Here is a 19194-nt window from a genome sequence, read left to right as displayed (position 1 = left end):
CAATTGCTTCTGCCTCGCAGTCTGGGCAAAGGGCAAGGGCACGGTGGCTGGCTGGCTGCAGAGGCCAGCTGGGCCACCGGCGCCGGAGGCGGGGTCTGGAGTCGGCGGCAGCTCCACGCTCAGGAGCACCTGCGCCTAGGGTTTGGGCGAAGGGCACGGCGGTGCTTAGGCCAGGGTTCGATGGTTCATATATAATAAGTGTGGGACGCATGTTTTTTCTTTTGCTGAATTTATTGAAATCCCGTTCAAGCTGTTAGATAATCTACTGCTACCTTGTGTGAACACAGTAAGGGAAGACGGCGCCGAAAAGACTCATGCTGTGATACTGTAGTCGCTACAGGTGCAGGCGCCGCACGGCTCACCTGCAGCACTGTAGGCACATGCAGTGGCCGGCGCAGAGTCAGCCCTGTATGTTATCTAGTCACCGTTGCAGTAGGGCAGCTGTAGTGGGACTAGATGGATATAGTTGTATAAATAGACTACAATGACAACTCAGTAAAGAGAGTTCAGATTTGTCATATCACAGACAGGGTTTCGGCCAACGCTGGTGTCTTGTATTATGTGTGCATGCTCTGTTCTCTCTTCTTTTTCTAGCTCCAGCCGTAGTGTGTGGGGATGGACAACGCTTGTTCGTGGTTGGCACGGCTAGTGGGTGCTCGGCAACACTAGCGGGTGCTCGGCAAGACTGGTGAGTGGTTCACTCACCTGAGCCGATGATCCTGTGAGCCAACAAATAACACTGCAGGTGTTATGACGAGAAGTCCATAAGAAGTGCCGAGCACTGGACCTAGGGTGCCGAGCACTTCAGGTACTGTACCGAGTACTCCGGTGGAACAAGGAACTCCATCGACGCCGATCGAGTTTGCCTCACCTCCAAATGACATAACTGAGTTCGTGGATGCCTTCCACGAAGGTGAGGAGGTGCGGTTCCGCAGGTTGGATGACATCGTTGGCGGCATCGGACCCTCAGGACTGGCTGGTCAACTGCTCAATGACGCAGAGCTGCTGCTAGTCAGTGCAGAGGAACCACCCACGTTCGCGCTGGCCGAGCGGGACGAAAACTGGCGACGGGCGATGCTGGAGGAGATGAAGGCGATCGAGGAAAACGAGACATGTCAGCTCGTCGATCCACCTCCAGGATGCCGTCCGATCAGCCTGAAGTGGGTATACAAGGTCAAGCGGGACGAGCTCGGTGCCATTGTCAAGTACAAGGCGCGCCTCGTCGCCCGAGGCTTTGTTTAGCGCGAGGGCATAGACTTCGAGGAGGTCTTTGCGCCAGTAGCGCGCATGGAGTCGGTCCGTTTGCTACTAGCCTTGGCAGCAGCAAAGGATTGGCACGTCCATGTGGACGTTAAATCGGCCTTCCTCAACGGTGAGCTGGCGGAGACGGTCTTCGTCAGACAACCTTTAGGTTTCGCCGTTAAGGAAGAGGAGCACAGGGTGCTCCGACTGCGCAAGGCGCTCTATGGGCTGCGGCAGGCCCCCCGCCCCCGGCCACGCTGGGTGAGCTTGGGTTTCAGAGGTGCGCAACCGAGCACGGGCTCTACACGCGGTGACGGGAGAAGGAGGAGCTCGTCGTCGGCATGTATGTGGATGACTTAATCGTCACCAGCGCGCGCACAGAGGACATCAACAGCTTCAAGCGCGAGATGGTGGCTCATTTTCAAATGAGCAATCTCAGCGCACTCTCCTACTACCTCGGCATCGTGGTGAGACAGGGGAAGGAGGAACTCACGCTCGGTCAGAGCGCGTATGCCTCCAAGCTGTTGGAGCGGAGCGGCATGGCTGAGTGCAAGCCATGCGTGACTTCGATGGAGGAGCGGCTGAAGCTAACGAAGGCCAGCACCGCGGCGAAGGTGGATGCGATACTCTACCGGAGCATCGTCGGCGGTCTGCGCTACCTAGTCCACACAAGGCCGGACATTGCGTTCATCGTGGGCTACGTCAGTCGCTTCATGGAGGATCCCAGAGAGGATTGCTGGACTGCGGTGAAGCGGCTACTGCGCTACGTCAAGGGAACGGTGGATCAAGGGATCATTTTCCCCAAGACCAGCGCGAGTAGGCTGCAGCTCACTGTGTTCAGCGATGCAGACATGGCGGGGGACATCGACGGGCGACGTAGCACCTCTGGCGTGCTCATCTTCCTCGGGTCGGCCCTAATTTCATGGCTGTCGCTGAAACAGAAGGTGATGGCGCTATCTACGTGCGAGGCAGAGTACGTAGTGGCGGCCACAGTGGCGTGCCAAGTTGTGTGGCTGCGTCGGCTACTGGGCGAGCTGACCGGCGTGGAAGCTCACCCATCAGCACTGATGGTGGACAACCAGCCCGCCATCGCCCTCGCGAAGAATCCGGTTCTGCACGACCGGAGTAAACACATCGACGTAAAGTTCAACTTCCTCAGGGACTGTATCGATGGAGGGCAGATCGTCATTGAGTTTGTTAAAACTGGTCGGCAACTCGTGGACGTCCTCACCAAGCCGCTCGGACGTCTTCGACTCACGGAGCTGAAGGAAATGATCGGCATGGAGGGGGTACAAGGGTTAGCAGTAGGATTAGGAGAAGATTGTTAGATAATCTACTGCTACCTTGTGTAAACACAGCAAGAGAAGGCGGCGCCGAAAAAGCCCCCTGATGTGATAGTGTAGCCGCTGTAGGTGCAGGCGTCGCACGGCTCACCTGCAGCACTGTAGGCACATGCAGTGACCGAGGCAGAATCAGCCATGTATATTATCTAGTCACTGTTGCAGGGCAGCTGTACTGGGACTAGATGGATAAAGTTGTATAAATAGACTACCACGGCAACTTAGTAAAGAGAGTTCATATTTATCATCTCACAGACAGGGCTTCGGCTAATGCTGTTGTCTTGTATTGTGTGTACATGCTTTGTTCTCCTTTCTTCTTCTAGCTCCAGCCATAGTGTGGGGGGACGGACAACTTTTGTTCGTGGTCGGCACGGCTAGTGGGTGTTTAGCAAAACTAGCGGATGCTCGGCAAGACTGATGAGTGATTCACTCACCTGAGCCGATGATCCTGTAGGCAACACAAGCTCGCCCGTGTCCTCCTCCCGGTGCTGATCGTGCAACATCTCTTCAAATTTTCTTATTCCATTTTGTCAATAGTTGTGTGGATAGAACAAATGTGAGCTGGCTTTCTTGTCAATGGCTTTTGATGGATTCAGAATCGAGAATTTCTTTGCCAGTTGACGTCTCCTAAAACATTGCAGGTGATCAATGATACTGCTCTAGCTACATGTGCATAAAAAATAGTAATTTTTTTTTCTTTTGCGCGATTAATTTCATTCCAGCAGTCTTAGATGTCACAACTTGGCCAACAACAAGCTGGGCAGTGAGCATTTCAACTTTTGATTTCACCTTTTGTAATGAGATACTATATGCATATTTAGCATGGAAGAAAGGGATTTGTTTTCATTTGTTCTTGTATCGCAATCTCTTGCTTTGTGCACCAACTGCCTTTTGAATTCTTTTTGTTGTTTGATCCAGGGAGCGGACCAATCAGGCTGTGGTGCAGGTATCTCCTGAATTTACTATCTGCAGTTTCGAATGGACTTACCCTGAATTTATTTGCACTAGGACTTATTGATGTTTGTTTCTTTACATTCTGTATGGATAAACCACAAGATCACTTTGAGCATTGCTTCCAATGGTCATTTAAATATTCTTATCTGAGAGATAATTTCCACACGAGAATAGTGATATTCTCCAAGTGACTACTAGGAAGAAGCCTGTGGTTTTCCTGAAATTTTTAGCTAATTCAACTCTGTTGGGGTCCCAAGTCTTTGCCAGAACTTGATTTAATGAAACTTGTTTACAACAGTTGACTGCCTTTCTAAGTGGATTTAGATATGCCCTTATTTAACAACTTTTGGAACACTTGAATCCCAGGCAATGTCAACCTCAACACCTTGATGAACATGTTCAGCGGGCTTGCTGCTGGTGGTGGCCTACGTGTTCCAAATGCTCCTAATGGTTAGTACATAGTCTGTTCTGTTAATGGAGAAATTAATCCTGCAGTTCCACTAAGTATTTATGATCTCTTGAAGCTTTTCTCTTTGGATGATTTTTTGAAGTCTTCTCATCAACAAAGTAATGTCAAAATTTGCACAATTAGCGAAACTCCAAGAAATGGGTTTCTTTGACACACAAGAAAACATCCGAGCCTTGGCCACTACTACTGGAAATGTTCATGCTGCAGTGGAGCGACTTCTTGGAAATATGGGCCAATAGAATATGATGATGATCATAACTGTACTCTGATCATGTGATTTGTAGTTGGCATTGTGAGATCATGTTTAGTTCATTGGTTTTACACATGAGATTGAGAGGCGACATCTAGATTCTGTGTTTAACGATGAATAAAGAGTGTACCGCCAATGGTGTTATTCATACATCCTCGAATAATACATATAAACCACGCATACGAGCTGCAGTAGCGTTTGTGTATATGCATTATATTGCAGGCGCAAGTAGGACGAGTAGCTAAGTGTCAAGTTACATTACAGTATAAAAGTTGGGGGGTTTTGGTCAAAATGAGGATACGTATACGTACATATACAAGTGGCCGTACATCACCTGTCGCACTGAATCCCAGGTCCGACTACAGCACGTCCAGCCATGAGGGGTAACATGCATGGAAGGAAGACAAGATAATGCAATTACAATATCCGTGATGTACTTCGTCAGGAGTACCTGCTCGGTGCTACGGCAGCTCAACTTTTGCAGGTCTGCTTTAAACAATGCGGCTAGGTGCTCGTTCGTTTGTTCTTAGCTCTGATTTAGTTGGGTGAAATTTAGAAATTTGGCTATTGTAGTATTTTCGTTTATATTTGATAATTAGTATTCAATCATGGACTAATTAGGCTTAAAATGTTCGTCTCGCAATTTTCAACCAAACTGTGTAATTAGTTTTTTTCGTCTACATTTAATGTTCCATGCACGTATCGCAAGATTCGATGTAATGGCTACTGTAGCACTTTTTGAGAAATTTTTTTGGAACTAAACAAGCCAACAAATCATTGAAAGTGTTCTGTGCTGATTCCACCGCACAGCTGCGCCTATGCTTTTGCCAAGAAAGAAACCGGACGACAAAAGCTGGCTTACCTATAGATTGAAGCTGAATTTCGACCTGTGATTCTCTCCGTTTCTTTAGCAGCTGCTTTATCTGTATGCAACACTGACAGCACAGGCGGGTCGATGCTGAATTGCTGACAGCCAGACCGACGCTCTCGCGTTCCAAATAAACGTGAAATGGGCAGGTCAGTGTTTAGCAAACTCATATAACTTCTAACACGTGCAGCTGCTCGGTTTGGGTATTTCCTTATGTTCTTCTTAATATAATGGCAAATTTTCTAACAGTTTACTCTGATTTTCCCCCCAATTGGATTATAGCATTTACTTACTATATATTAATTATTTTATTTCTCAAAGCATTCTTCTTCTTTTTTTCGAGAGCAAGCCTTGGCGATGCCTTCGCACGTGTTTTGTTAAGCGAAATTGAGTTACACGACGCAACAACGAGAGTCCATTGTTACAGATTATTACAACCATTCCGTGCTCTTCATTACTTACGACAAAGCAGAAGATGATCGCACTCGCACGGTTGATGTCTAAAGTTTACCAGCACGTTGGTTTATTTTAACGCTAATGCTGCAGTTAGGGCGTGCATCCGCTTGCTTCCTAGGCTTGTGGACCGGGCCCAACAAGCTTGCTGGACGACATCTACAACTTCTAAAAAACTAGACGCTTCGATGACTTCCCCACTCTGCCTTGTTGCGTTGTCTACCACGGCACCCACGCTGCCTACTCGCTGTGGCCACCTCCACTGCTCCCGCCGGGGTCTGGGCGCTCGCCTGTGCCGCTGGCTAGTCGGGCCAACCCAGCAGCAGCCGCGCAGGCACTTGGACGCCGCATGTGGTCAGGCGACCAGGAGAGGGGGCCATCGTTGACCAGGCCCAAGCCAGGCGCAGGCGTAGCTGGCCGCTGCCAGGCCGCGCCATCATCCTCGGCCGTTGGCCGGTCGGAATCAGCTGTTCCCCATTCTGCTCTGCGTCGTACGGAAGAAGAAGGTTGAAAAACGCATGTTGCAAGCGTATGTTCCAAGTGTTTCAAATGTTTCTGAGGTATGATGTAAGTGTTTCAGATGGATGTTGCAAAAGTAGATCGGGATGTTTCGTATGTTGCAATGGTTGTACACGTATGTTGCAAGAGTCTGTTCCCAATGTTTCATCTGTGTTTTCAGGCGTGCACACATATGTTGCAAATGTTTTGTTTGAATGTTGCGTGCGTTTGAAATGGTTTTCAAGTGTTTTTCTGGTGTTTTTTTGCATGTGTTTCAGAAGCATATTTCAAGTGTTTCATCTATCTTCAGACGTATATTGCAAGTGTTACATCTGAATGTTTTAAAAGTAGATCAGGTGTTGCACATGAGATGCGCGCCAGAAGTGGGATGGGGCACGAGCAGTCCCCGTGCGTAGTCTGGCGGCGGGGCGATGTTCAGGCGGTGGGACCCGCATGGGCGCACGGGTGGAGGCGTGCTCGCGTGAGCACGGGTGAGGAGTGCAGCGCGGGCGTCCGACGGACTTGTATTACTGATGGAAGGGCGCTACAACGGCTGGGACCGATATGTTTCTGCCTTACTAGCTACAACTACAAGGGCGTCCATGCCGTTGCCACGACGTGCCTTTGTATCAGCAGTGTCGCTGCAGTGAGTCGTTGAAAAAAAAACCTGTCGCCGTCGCTGCAGGGCAATGAGCTCCAACTCCTAGGCACAGAGGATCCAGATCGGGATATTATTCTTTGCAGTCCGGCCCGCTGGTCGCCAGGCCATCCCCAACGCACCAGGGTGTCAGAAGCTGTGTTCTCCTCGGCTGACAAAAGTTGAAGGCAGTAGATACAGCGAGCGTTGTGACAAGTAGACACACTACTCTGATATCATTTTTTTCAGGACCAGTTCAGCCTGAACTTGCCACTACCACGTTCAGTAGAAATTGTAGTCTGCGTTGAGGAATAAAAAAATTCTTAACTGCAGCCTGAACTTTTCGGTGAGGCTAATACTCATGACAGCCAGCGTTGGGGGCTTGGGACATGCCCTGAGAGCCCGTTGCATACGCTTACTGTGCTGTCTTTCCACTTTCCAGGTGGGTGGTCAGTTTACATCATTCATGACAACTTCTGCACGGGAGTACAGGCTGTTCCACTTCCACCAGCGTATGTGGAAAGCACGACTACTTATCTCCTATATCGATGATCGATCAAACATTCATGCTGGACGTCGGTGGTTTCAACTCCTACGGTTGAATTTGTAAAACGTCGACCAAATATCTATTGTCCATTTGGAAGGGGCACTAGGATCTCCCGATCAGTGTGAGTTTGGACTAACCTTTGAAATTTCATAGGTATACTCTCCATCTCCCAACATACTAAACCCATGATTTTTACTATGGCCTCCTTTTTTCAGGGTCTGTTCAAATAACAAACCACATCTAGAAATGTTTGTTTGCACTATAACTTCTGAATCTTTTGTGTGAATCGAATTTCAGGAGCAATTGACTTAATAAAACCACCGCTAAAAATCTATCTATTGTCAAAAGCGGTTGACATAAAACAACCGCCCTAAGAATTCCATTTTTAGGGAGATTTCTAGTGCCAACCATCCATGAAAATGAGTGTGGATCCCGCAGAGCATATAAATTCAAAATTTTCAAATCAAGTTAGAAGAAAACAAAGTTTGTATTAAAATTGTAGAGCTCAGTAGGATCTAGAGCCATCATGCCAGCCAAACACTCATCATATTGCTGCTAATAGCATTCATCATTTTAATATGTAGTCTACCATGCATATACAGGAAGTGACAAGAAAACCAGGTGCCTTCCACTCACCACGTACACGCTCGCTTAGTCACTTCCAAGCTATACTCGTGTCCATTATTTTCCTTCTTTCCTTATTTTTTTAAGATGTAGATCAATTATTGAAACTTTTTTTTGCTAGAATTGTTTGCCAAATAATTATCAAAATTTAAAAAAAAAACTGTTATCTTTTCCTTTTCCTCCATGGTTTTGTACAAGGATTATTTGGATCAACTGATGCTGACCTGGTGGTGTGTAGACGTGTTGTGTACGTAGTGCTAATCAGGGTGCTATCCGACGACAAGTGACAAAACAAAACCCAAGAGCCCTTTCCTCTCGCTACTGATTTTGTCGAGGACACGCAAAAGACAAATCAAGCATTACCACTCACTTCCATATTCTCCCTTCTTCACCATCTTTGTAACAAACGGTGCAAGTATTGACCAAATAAAATTAAAAAGATCTTTTACAAAAATATGGAAAGGTTTGAATAAAAAATTGTGGAGAAGTTTTGACAAATAAAAACCTGCCTAGATTGTTTGGAAACTTCCAAAAAAAAACTTGACTTGAAGCAACTCCAAGAGAATAGGTATCTCACTCACAATCTGTAAATTTGACAGAAACATAAAAATACACGGTTCAACATCTTGGTCATCTCCCTCTCTAAAATAGCTGGGTGCTGGTACGCTGTCCCACAAAAGTCGCTCGATCGACAAAATAGGCGAGACGGTCTCGCTCTCATCTAGGGTGGCCCAACGTTCCCGAATGAGTAAATAGTATTAGAGAGCCAATTTAGAGATGTAGGTTTACATATGTTCTTTGGAGTTGCTCTTATTTTGCATTTTGTTTTAATGACGAATTTGGACCACATTGATTTGGTGGCGTGTAGTGCCAATTAACATGCTCTCCAATAGTAAGCAACAAAACAAACCTAGTCAACTTAGACACACACAACTCACACACTTCACACTCACACACACACGCAAAGAAGAGATTGAGAGGCTCTCTAGCCTCTAGTGCGCGAGAAACACGCAGTACTAACGCGTACGTGTGCATGTACCCTAAATTTTCCAGAAAAATTTCAGGAAAAGGTGCGACACCAGGGTTTGAACTCATGATAGCTAGCGTCCCACTGGACAGTCCTACCATTGGACCACATGCCCATTCGCTGGTTGAGTGAAAAACTATATGACAAATCAAGATAGACGGTAATGATTGTTTATCTTTCATTAAGAGTACAACTCATCTAACTACCACCTCTCCCCAAGGGAGTTGATTAGTGTGAGTCCATCATGCTATTGTATGCAGTTCGCACACACATCATGTTGATCACCGATGCTAAATCTTTAGAATAAGTCATTCTAAAGTAAATATTTTGTTCGAATTTAAAGATTTATCATCGCCCTTGCTAGAACTGCTAGAATAATCTATTCGTTCCTGATCCTTGGTTTTTTAGCAAAGAATGGGTCCGAAGCACAAGACCATATCCAATTTCTTTAGATGACAATATAGAGATGGATCTTGATTGCTTCGACATGGCTATTCGGATGGCTACGTGCAAGGAAGCCTAGTTGTTGGAGGAAGACAAATACCACTTTATGGACCTCCAGTTCTGTGTAAGATGATACAATTGTTCCCTTATTGTGTATATAATTGTATAATTTGTATAATTAATCAAATAATTATAAATTTTGCAAAATGAATAGTCCATAACTCAGTTTGGACGAGATCCACGGTGCTGTGACAAGGTAGACTACAAAAAACTGGCAAAATTGCTTGAATGCTGGCCTGACATGGAGTACAATATTAAAGATTGCAGCACTATAAGATATGTTTTGTATACTCCTTTGAAATCTTATATTTTATTTTGCACTTACAGTCTGGGTGTTTGTTTTTAGGTTCTACTGCCATATTATCGAGATAGGCTCTACACTTTATTCATAATAGACTGGAGAAACAAAACTATGCACATTATGGATCCGCTTCATCCAGATCCAGGGTACAAGGGTAATGATCCAAGCATGCCATATATAGATACATTACACTATATTGCCAAAAAAATTCAATCCTGTCATGAAATTGGCCAATCCTGCATGGAACAACAATATTTATTACTGGAAACGTGAATTCCCAACATGTGTATCAAAAACCATTGACGGTTAATAACTTATAATATGTTTCGTCATTTGATTTGTGTACAACAAATAAACTCATGCTCTTCTCTAGAAAATTGGCAGGCTTCCTTGTATACCATTTTATGCGGTCGTGGGATGGTGTAAAATTGCCACTGATCAATCCTGTGAGCATATATACTCTCTATGTATATTTTGTACACTACATAGCAAATTAATAAGTTAACTTATTATCTGCCATGCACAACTATTGACTTCACTGAGGATAGAATTCTTGGTGGACATTTTGAAGAGCCGTACAAATGAATGTTTTGAAAAACTTCCCTAAAGATTTCCGAGGCATACTTAAGGTCTTAGGCACATTGTAAATTAGATGGTTAAGGCGAGACATAACTTTATTATGCCTTGTTATGCATAGTGTTTCTTTGATTATATACATGGTCATATACAATTGTGTGAAAGTTGAACTATGGAAAAAAATATCGTTGTTTCGTCGTTTTCTTGTGCATCCCTGAAATGAAGCCGTGGCGTTAGCACGAACACTATACTAGTTTGGATATATTTGTTTTGGAACGTTTGTATTTAATGAGGACCTAGCATATATCTGTAGCTTTTACATTCTCCACCCAAACTATTATAAAATTCAAAGTTTTAGTTTAGTCCCTATGATTTGTGTCATTCCCATATAAAAGTGTATGCTACACATATTGTAAAATTCAACCTATGCAATATGATTCAACCACTTTCTTCTAAGTGTACATTGTTTATAAGAAATGTGTAGCCTTATTCGACGAAAGAAACACACACAAACACGAGACCACTACCACTACTTTCAGAAACGCCAAAACACAACATAACGTCACAATGGTAAAAAAAAACCATGTCATTCACGACCGCATTGGTTGATAACATAACAAATACATTTAATCGCTACTAAATATGCTCAACCTAGCTGGCACTCTTCTTCGCCAGCTAAAAGAACTATTTCGACGTACGCCAAATTACGCCCAACTAACTCGGAGTACGTTACACCACATCGGATAATGAGCGTTACGCCACGTGCACGTGCGCGCAGCTGTACTGCCAGCTGGACATGTTCGCTGGCGAGATGACCACTTCAAACCACGAACCCCGCGTTACTCGTCGCGCCAAACCGTTACGCGGAAGCGCCCCTCTACATCCTCCATTTCTTGTCTGCACCAAATCATTTGTTCCACCTTTTAAGAAGGGCCATCCTTTGGAATAGTTCCAAACTTCAGGTACTAATGTGCACATTCAACGACAGCTGCAGCCCACCCACTGGTATATATACCCCACCACTCGCTCCCCCACAGTCCACAGAGCACACAACTCACTGACATCCAACACCACCACCAGAGGAGATCAAGCAACGGTTAACCCCTTGGTCCCCTCCATGGAGCTAGAGCTAGAGCTGGCGTCGACGTCGGCGTCGCCAGTCAACCGAGCCGGTGGCCCGAAGGCGCGCCGTATCGACCCTGACGCGGTGGCGTTCTAGCTCTCGCGCGGCCTTCTGGCGCTCGTCACTTTCATCGGTACGCTGCCCGCTTCGGCCGAATCTAAGGTCGTCCCCTCCAACGAGCTGGACGAATACCTCATGGAGAATTTCTCCTGCCTCGTGTACCTCGACGGCGCCAGCCATAGCGAGTTCTACGACGACTTCTGCAAGCACTATCTGTGGCCGCTGTTCCACTACTTGCTGCCGATCTCTCCGGCCCACGATGGCTACCTAGCGCTTCGACGCTGGTACGTACCGAACGTTCCTCGCGGTGACCATGCAGTGAGCAGCCGTTGTCTCAGCGGTAGTTAGCATGCCCCTTGAAATAATGTGTATGGAACATTTTTTTTTAGCTCACATAATTTAAAGGAGTGTATGGAACACAGAGGCAACATTTTTGATAAATTTGTTTTAGAAGATTGATTTGCGATTTCTGGTATACATAAGTACGGACCCTAAATTGGATGTGCTAGTTCCGTCCATTGAACTTCCTGTTCCCTTCTCGTTCTGGGCCGCGTGGACACGAAAGCTGTCAACGATGACTGGATGATAGTTGCTGCTCCAAGCTTACAAAGGCTAAAATGAACAGTGATTCATGTGAGATGGACCAGCCCAGATACAACAGCTCTAACGAAAGCGCATCGCTTCGACTCGTGTTGCCTCGGCTCATAGTCAATCACCAATTGTGATACTCTCCCCGTTTGTTTATGGAACAAATTTTCTTTAGGCACATGATTTAAATAGTGTATGGAACATAGAGGTAGTACTTGATAAGTTTACTTTAGAAGATTGATACAAGAATCCTATTAATCTGTGACGAAAAATTTTCGTCATAGATTACCAAAAAACCGTCACAATACACCATCTGTGATGATTTAGATATCGTCATGGATTAATCTCCGTGACGGTTTTTCGAAAACCATCACAGATTAACAGAATCTATGACGATATCAGACCGTCATAGTAAAAGCCCAAGGCCTAGTTAGAGCATCTCCAACCGAACCCTCAAATTTTGAACCCCTATCCTTGAAAGTAGGGCTCCCTCATCCAGATTCCATCCCCTACTTAGCTGTGAACTCCATCCGATCCCTCATATTTGCCTCCCTACTTTCTCCCACCTCTATTTTATGCATATCTTGTAACTAACAAATCAACCATTTTTAACAGCTATATTTTCAACGTTTATACTTTTGATTAATGGCTACATTCCAATGGCCATTTTTTGTAATGACAATTTTTTCAACGTCTCTTTTTTAGAAGCCCATATTCCAGCAAATTTGTTGCAACGTCTCTATTTCAAACGGCTCTATTTGAAACGAATCTATTTCCAACGGCTCTATTTCAAATGGCTCTACTCCAAACGGCTATATTCCAACGTCTCCTGATTTTATCTTTATATATGCTTGCACACTCACCTGGTTCATACACCAACTCATTCGTTTTTTGCTCCTTCTCTACTCTGTTGTTCCTTCTCCACCAGAAATGAGTCGTCTCTCTTGCTTAGATTCATCCTCATCTTCGCATGATGATGATGAGCCTGAGCTCATCCTTAGTGCATTACACCAAGCCCACACTCAATATCTAGCTTTGAACAGTCCACGTTGGGGAGGTTCTATACCTGGCCGGAACTATATTCATAGAGAAAGAGAAAGTGGCCATTTTAGACTCTACAATGACTATTTCTCGGAGCATCCAACCTATGGGGAATCTATATTCCGACGCAGGTTTGCAAATATCTTGGTCAATTCATTTGCCCTCTTTTCTCATGCTCTTTCTATGTGTAAGTTTTTTTATTCTCATTTCTTTGCTCAGGTTTAGAATAGCTCGTCCTCTGTTTCTTCGCATAATGCAAGCTATAGAACAACATGACAATTATTCTGTGCAAAAAAGAGATAGATGTGGACGACTTGGGTTATCATGTTTGCAGAAGGTTACTGCAGCATTGATGATGATCAGTTATGGAGTACCGGCAGATTTTATGGATCAATATATTCGCATTGGTGAAAAGTACAACCCTAGAGAGTCTTAAAAGGTTTGTTATAGCTGTAGTCGAAGTGTTTGGAGGTGAATACCTAAGATCTCCAAATGAGCATGATACTGCCAGATTACTTGCAATAGGTGAGCGCAGAGGTTTTACAGGAATGCTTGGTAGCATAGATTGTATGCATTGGCAATGGAAAAACTGCCTTGTGGCATGGCATGGTCAATATACCGATCATAAGCGTGAGCCCACTATCATTCTTGAAGCTATTGCTTCCAAAGATCTCTGGATTTGGCATGCTTTTTTTGGTTTGCCAGGGTCTCTCAATGATATCAATGTTCTTCACCGTTCACATCTTTCCTCAAGTTAATTTTACCATCAATGATCATAATTATACAATGGGGTATTATCTAGCAGATGGTATATATCCTAAGTGGGCAACATTTGTGAAGACCATAACTAATCCGCATGGCAATAAGAGGAAATACTTCGCCAAGGCACAAGAAGCAGTACGGAAGGATGTGGAACGAGCCTTTGGAGTTTTACAAGCTCGTTTTGCCATTGTTCGTGGGCCAGCTCGTAGCTGGGATAAAGAAACACTTAGAGAAATTATGACAGCTTGTGTCATTATGCATAACATGATAGTCGAAGATGAGCGAAATGAAGAAGTCGACTTCCACTATGAGGGTATTGGCCAGCTAGTGAGACCTACACAGCGTGAAGTTCGTAATCGCACACATGAGCTACATGAGTTCATGCAAGCTCATCACAATATTAGAAACATGGAAACCCACAACCAGCTTAAGGAGGACCTAATTGAGCATCTTTGGCAACGTCATGCAGACTTGTATTAATCATGTACCATGTACTTTATTGAGGCTTGTAGTCATCATTTTACTATATAATTTAGCACTATATAATTTATTCAGGCTTGTAATCATGTACTATGTAATTTATTATTGAGGCTTGTACTCATCGTTTTATTAAGCATGCACCATGTATCGTGCCTTCTATTTAAAGACACACATAGCTCATAGTCCACATATAGAGACAACAAGAATTAAACTTAGTGGTTCGGACATATCGTGCCTTGTACTGTTGGTGTTGGATCAAGAAACTTGTATAAGCTTGCCCTCAACTAGATCAAAAAACTGCAGCAGCCTGTATCAAGAAACTACAACCAAGATAGCACCAGGTTCAGATAACAACGATTAACTAAAACTGAGATAACACATGCATCAGATTTCAACAGCATATATTTGATACTACTTGACCAACAATTAATAAGTTTCAGATAAGGACCATAGTCTCAGGTTCACTACTTGACCAACCATTAGCTAAAGATAATTGACATTAACTAAAGGCCAAAGAATCTAGGAGCACACAAGCATCAGATTCACACCAAAAAATCTGTTTAAATTGCAAGTAGAAGCATATTGCAAGTTACTGTATTCAGATTTATATTGCAAGTTTTCTGAAATTTCTACTACATACAACACTGGTATCTGAATTTGCTACTAAAAATAGCATTGCTATCTGAATTTGAAGGATGTCCAGCATTACTCAAAACATGAGGATGCTGACAATATTTTAATCAAGTTCACATCTCAAACATAGAACTACAAGATTGTGCTACTGCAATTCATCAAACAGATCGTAGTAGCTAAGTAACATAAGCATGAGAAAACAATGAGAAATCATAAACAGTGAAAGCTTGGCACTGTCAACCAGAGAAGTGACGAGCAGGGATTTCTGTTCTACTCATATAGGAATTAATTCGAACAAGGCACGTGAGATTACCACATATTTGTTGGTCGATTTCCTTGCGGGGAGTTGCCTGCTCCGCTGCAAGAGGCAGATCTGGGCCAAAATCCATCAATTGGAAGCGGCGGCGGCTGCAGCGGGAAGGGAAATCCGACCTGCTTGAGGTTGCGCAGCTGACAGTGGCGCAACCGATGGTGGCGCAGTGGGCAGCAGCTGTGGAGCCCGCGCCGCTCGTGGTGGCCGACAGAGGCAGCCTCGCCCGCGCCGGAGGCGGACTCGCCCGCGTGCACTCGTGGTGGCCGGCAGAGGCTGCCTCGCCCACGCCGCTCGTGGTGGCCCTCCCCGCGCCGCGCCCGTGGCCGTTGGAGGCGGCCCTCCCCTCGCCGCGCCCACGCCGCTCGTGGTGATGAAACGAATCAACTCTCTCAACGCAGAGTAGGCACGAGCAGAGATGTCCGAGCGCGCGTAGGCTCACGGCGGTTGCTCCCGCCGTGGATGAGGGATCTCGTGCGGTCCCCTACATGTGGGATGGGAGGCGATGGATGAGGGTCTCTCATCGGGTGGGAGTCGGATGAGGGATCGGTTGGAGAGCTGTTTTTACGGTTTGACTCTCAAAAGATGAATAGGGGGTTGAGTGAGGGATCGGTTGGAGATGCTCTTAGCCCAACCCAAGCCCATTTTTCCTGACGAAAAATAACCATCACGGATGAATTGTCACATCACACATCACCATACCAGCTCATTTATTAAATTAGTGGGCCAAAATCAAAGATGTAATTTTGTAAACACAAATGAGACAAAACTTAATTAATCAAGCACATTATTACATACAATATCTTATGTTTTTGTCTAGCATCAAATCAGATACTAAGTCTCAAGTTACATACAAGTTTTCATCTAGCATCACATACAAGTTTTCATCCAGCATTATATAAAGTTTCTTTGAGCATCAGAAACAACAAAAGATAGGTTCCAACAAATAATAAATGCATTTGCCCTCTTCCCTACTTGTAGTCCTGCTTCCAGTTTCGTGTGCTCTAAGTTTGGTAGCCCTGAAAAATCAAAAAACCAAACACAGGATTTAGAAGCATGTTTATGGCGCTTAATAGACTTGAGCAGAATTCAGATAGCTTGCAACAGGTGCTGCATGAGGAAGAATACCCTACACAGGAAGCTTCTTTGTGATATGAACTGAAATTCAGATTATTTACTAAACTGAAACTCTAAATGTCTGCTCTCATGAACAACACACTAAACTGCATATTTAACACCAAGTTTTTGAAACTGAGTAACCTGACAGCTGAGGGAGAGAACAGATAGCAGCAACAGCAGCTATCACTGATGAATATTTACTGAAAATAGAAAACTGCAGTTCCTGGAGGCAGTACATACCTTTCGATTCTGTAGGCTGCATCTTGGATCTTCCTATGCAATGTCTCTTCTTTCTGTAAACTGCAGTTCCTGGACAACACAAATATCGATGGGCTCATTTTCTCTGTAATATAACCTTACTCTGCTTTCTATTTCATTTCTGACATTGCTGCCTCTATAACCAGCCATGGTAGCAAATACATTGAACCAGCAAAAGGGACATTTCACAAATACGAGGACTGGATGAGAACTGGACCTTTACTGAATGTTGATGTCGACCTGCTTGCTTGCCTACCTGCTGTTGGTGATGCCGACATGCAGCCACAGGTTCCACAGAACTGCTGCTGTGCTACAAACTGTCAATCAGCACTCAGAAAAAAACTGCAGTAAAATTGTCAAATGTCTTGCATTCAGAAAAAAACATTCGCAAGGACACTAGAACAGAATGTCATCTCTGCTTTACTTAACAACAGGCAAGAACAGTCATTTAACATGACAGAAGAAATGAGCTGTGGTGAGAGAAAGTTGCATCTCTGGACACAACTGAGTGTTACGAGTATTTCATTATAACATATTTGTTGCAATCACTTGTACTTTAAATTAGACCACAACAATACTCATAGGCATTTGAACCAACACACAGTATAAAATTTTATATAAGCCATGAGCCCATAGGTACAGAAATATAGAATTCTGGTGATATAGAAATCTTTACTGACCATTCTGCAATAATCCAGGGCGAACGATCATGTGTTCATACACATCTAGATAGATAGCTTGATACATATCTGCAATCCAGCGAGCTGATATCTGCAAGACAATCTATGTGTCATTATCAATCGAATAAGCTCAAGAAAAAAACAATAGTTAACCCTATCTAGGTAGTAATAATCTCCTCAAAATATAAAGCAATATGTGGCAAATTAAATCACCTAGTTCTGCATATAAGAATACGGCTGCACGAACAAATTACTAATTTGTCTTTATCAGTTACTGATTAACACGATTACTAATTTGTTCTCATAGCTCCCTTGCTTTAGCACTTTAGCTATTTTATTACTGCAGTTCCTCTGCATCAACAGCTTGTGACTAAAGGGTGAAGGTAAATCCAAATAGTGTAGCAGATGGACAAGGTAACTATAACTAGAGGGTTAAGCTATGCCAAGCCCTGGTTTCAACAATGAAATTTTCTGCATAATGAATTTCAGACATATACGAAACACAAATTAAATCACCTAGTACCGCATCACAGTCGCTATTGCATATCCACCTGCAGGTGGTGCTCGTTCACCTCTGTGCCGATCTCCTCCCCTGCTCGCCGCGTGCCATCCTTGTCTCGTTGGTCCTCCTCCAGCCGGCCTCCTCAGTGCGCCACCTGCTGTCCTTGGCCTCCTCCGCACCCTGCGTGCCGGCATCCTCTGCGTCGTGGGCCAGCTACGCCGTGCTGAGGTCGGGCGCCGCCCATCGGCCTTCTCCGCGCACCACCGCGAGCAGCATGCCGTTTCAGACCCATCGAGGGCCAGACCCATCGAGGGCTGGGGTTAGGGCGCATCTAGGGTTGAGGCGCTGCTCACTAGCCTCCTCCGCGCGCCGTGCGCCGTCCTCGGCCTTCTCCGTGCCGAGGGCCAAATGTGCCGATCTGGGGTAGGGTGACGACTAGTGCAGAGAGGCAGCCAGGAGGGGGAGCGGGCGGCGGCTGGTGGGAGAGGCGTTGGGTGAGTTAGGTTTTGCGGCTCGTTTATATACGCGAACGGATATTGGGCTTTGGGCTGGATATCACTGTAGCTTGTGTGTTGTTAGAGATGGGGCATTATTAGTGACGTTATGTGAATCCGTCATGGATAATCCGTCACGGATTAAAAGATTTGTTGTAGTGCGAGCAATACATCTGGCGGTCCATGGGAGGATGAGGTTCTCCCTCACCAATGGTGTTAGAGGGCAGATCTCATCTCCCTCTCCCTCACCGACGACGCCCAAGACGGATCTTGTAACACTCCAGTGTTAAGCATTGTATTTGACACTTGTATTTCATGAGCACAAGCATAATCCATTCATTCATGAGCATGAGCATATAAAAATTCATTTCATTCTTTATACATTATCACTTCTGATGTTGATTATATATATGCATATGCTTATAATCATGTATGACTAATGTATAAAATGGTTGTAAGGTCATGAAAACACCATAGACACATCTAGAATGGTAAATAGAATAATTTTTGTATTCATGACATAAACCAATTTTGCTTCTAAGTGTTGGTTTACTTTGAAATGTCATTTTCATGATGCTAGTTTGACTAAAGTTGAACATAGTTTAGAGAGCTTGCAAGATAGTGTGACCTAAATAAAAGTTGTAGTTCTTATCATGGGTAACAAACTTTATTTAAGGGTCATGAGCTGAATTAGTGTCTAACATGGTTAAATAGAGCTCACAAATATCAACAAAATGTTGTTTTGTGACTTAGATTTTTCTCAGTGTAGAATGCTGATTTCGGTTTCAAGGTACTTCACTTTAGAGCTTTGTAGTTTGAAAACCATTACGAATTAGAAAAAACTCCTTTAAGCA

At 44.5% G+C, this 19194-nt stretch overlaps 1 pseudogene; it reads left to right on the top strand.

Annotated features, from left to right (window-relative positions):
- The first annotated feature begins 11608 nt into the window (after positions 1–11608).
- On the top strand, positions 11609–15661 carry LOC136460508 (uncharacterized; annotated as a pseudogene).
- Positions 15662–19194: the final 3533 nt, after the last annotated feature.

The sequence above is a fragment of the Miscanthus floridulus genome, chromosome 6, assembly GCF_019320115.1.
Source record: "Miscanthus floridulus cultivar M001 chromosome 6, ASM1932011v1, whole genome shotgun sequence".
Lineage (NCBI taxonomy): Eukaryota > Viridiplantae > Streptophyta > Magnoliopsida > Poales > Poaceae > Miscanthus > Miscanthus floridulus.
The sequence above is the reverse complement of the archived record's forward strand: the minus strand, read 5'-3'. Positions and strand labels throughout refer to the sequence as shown.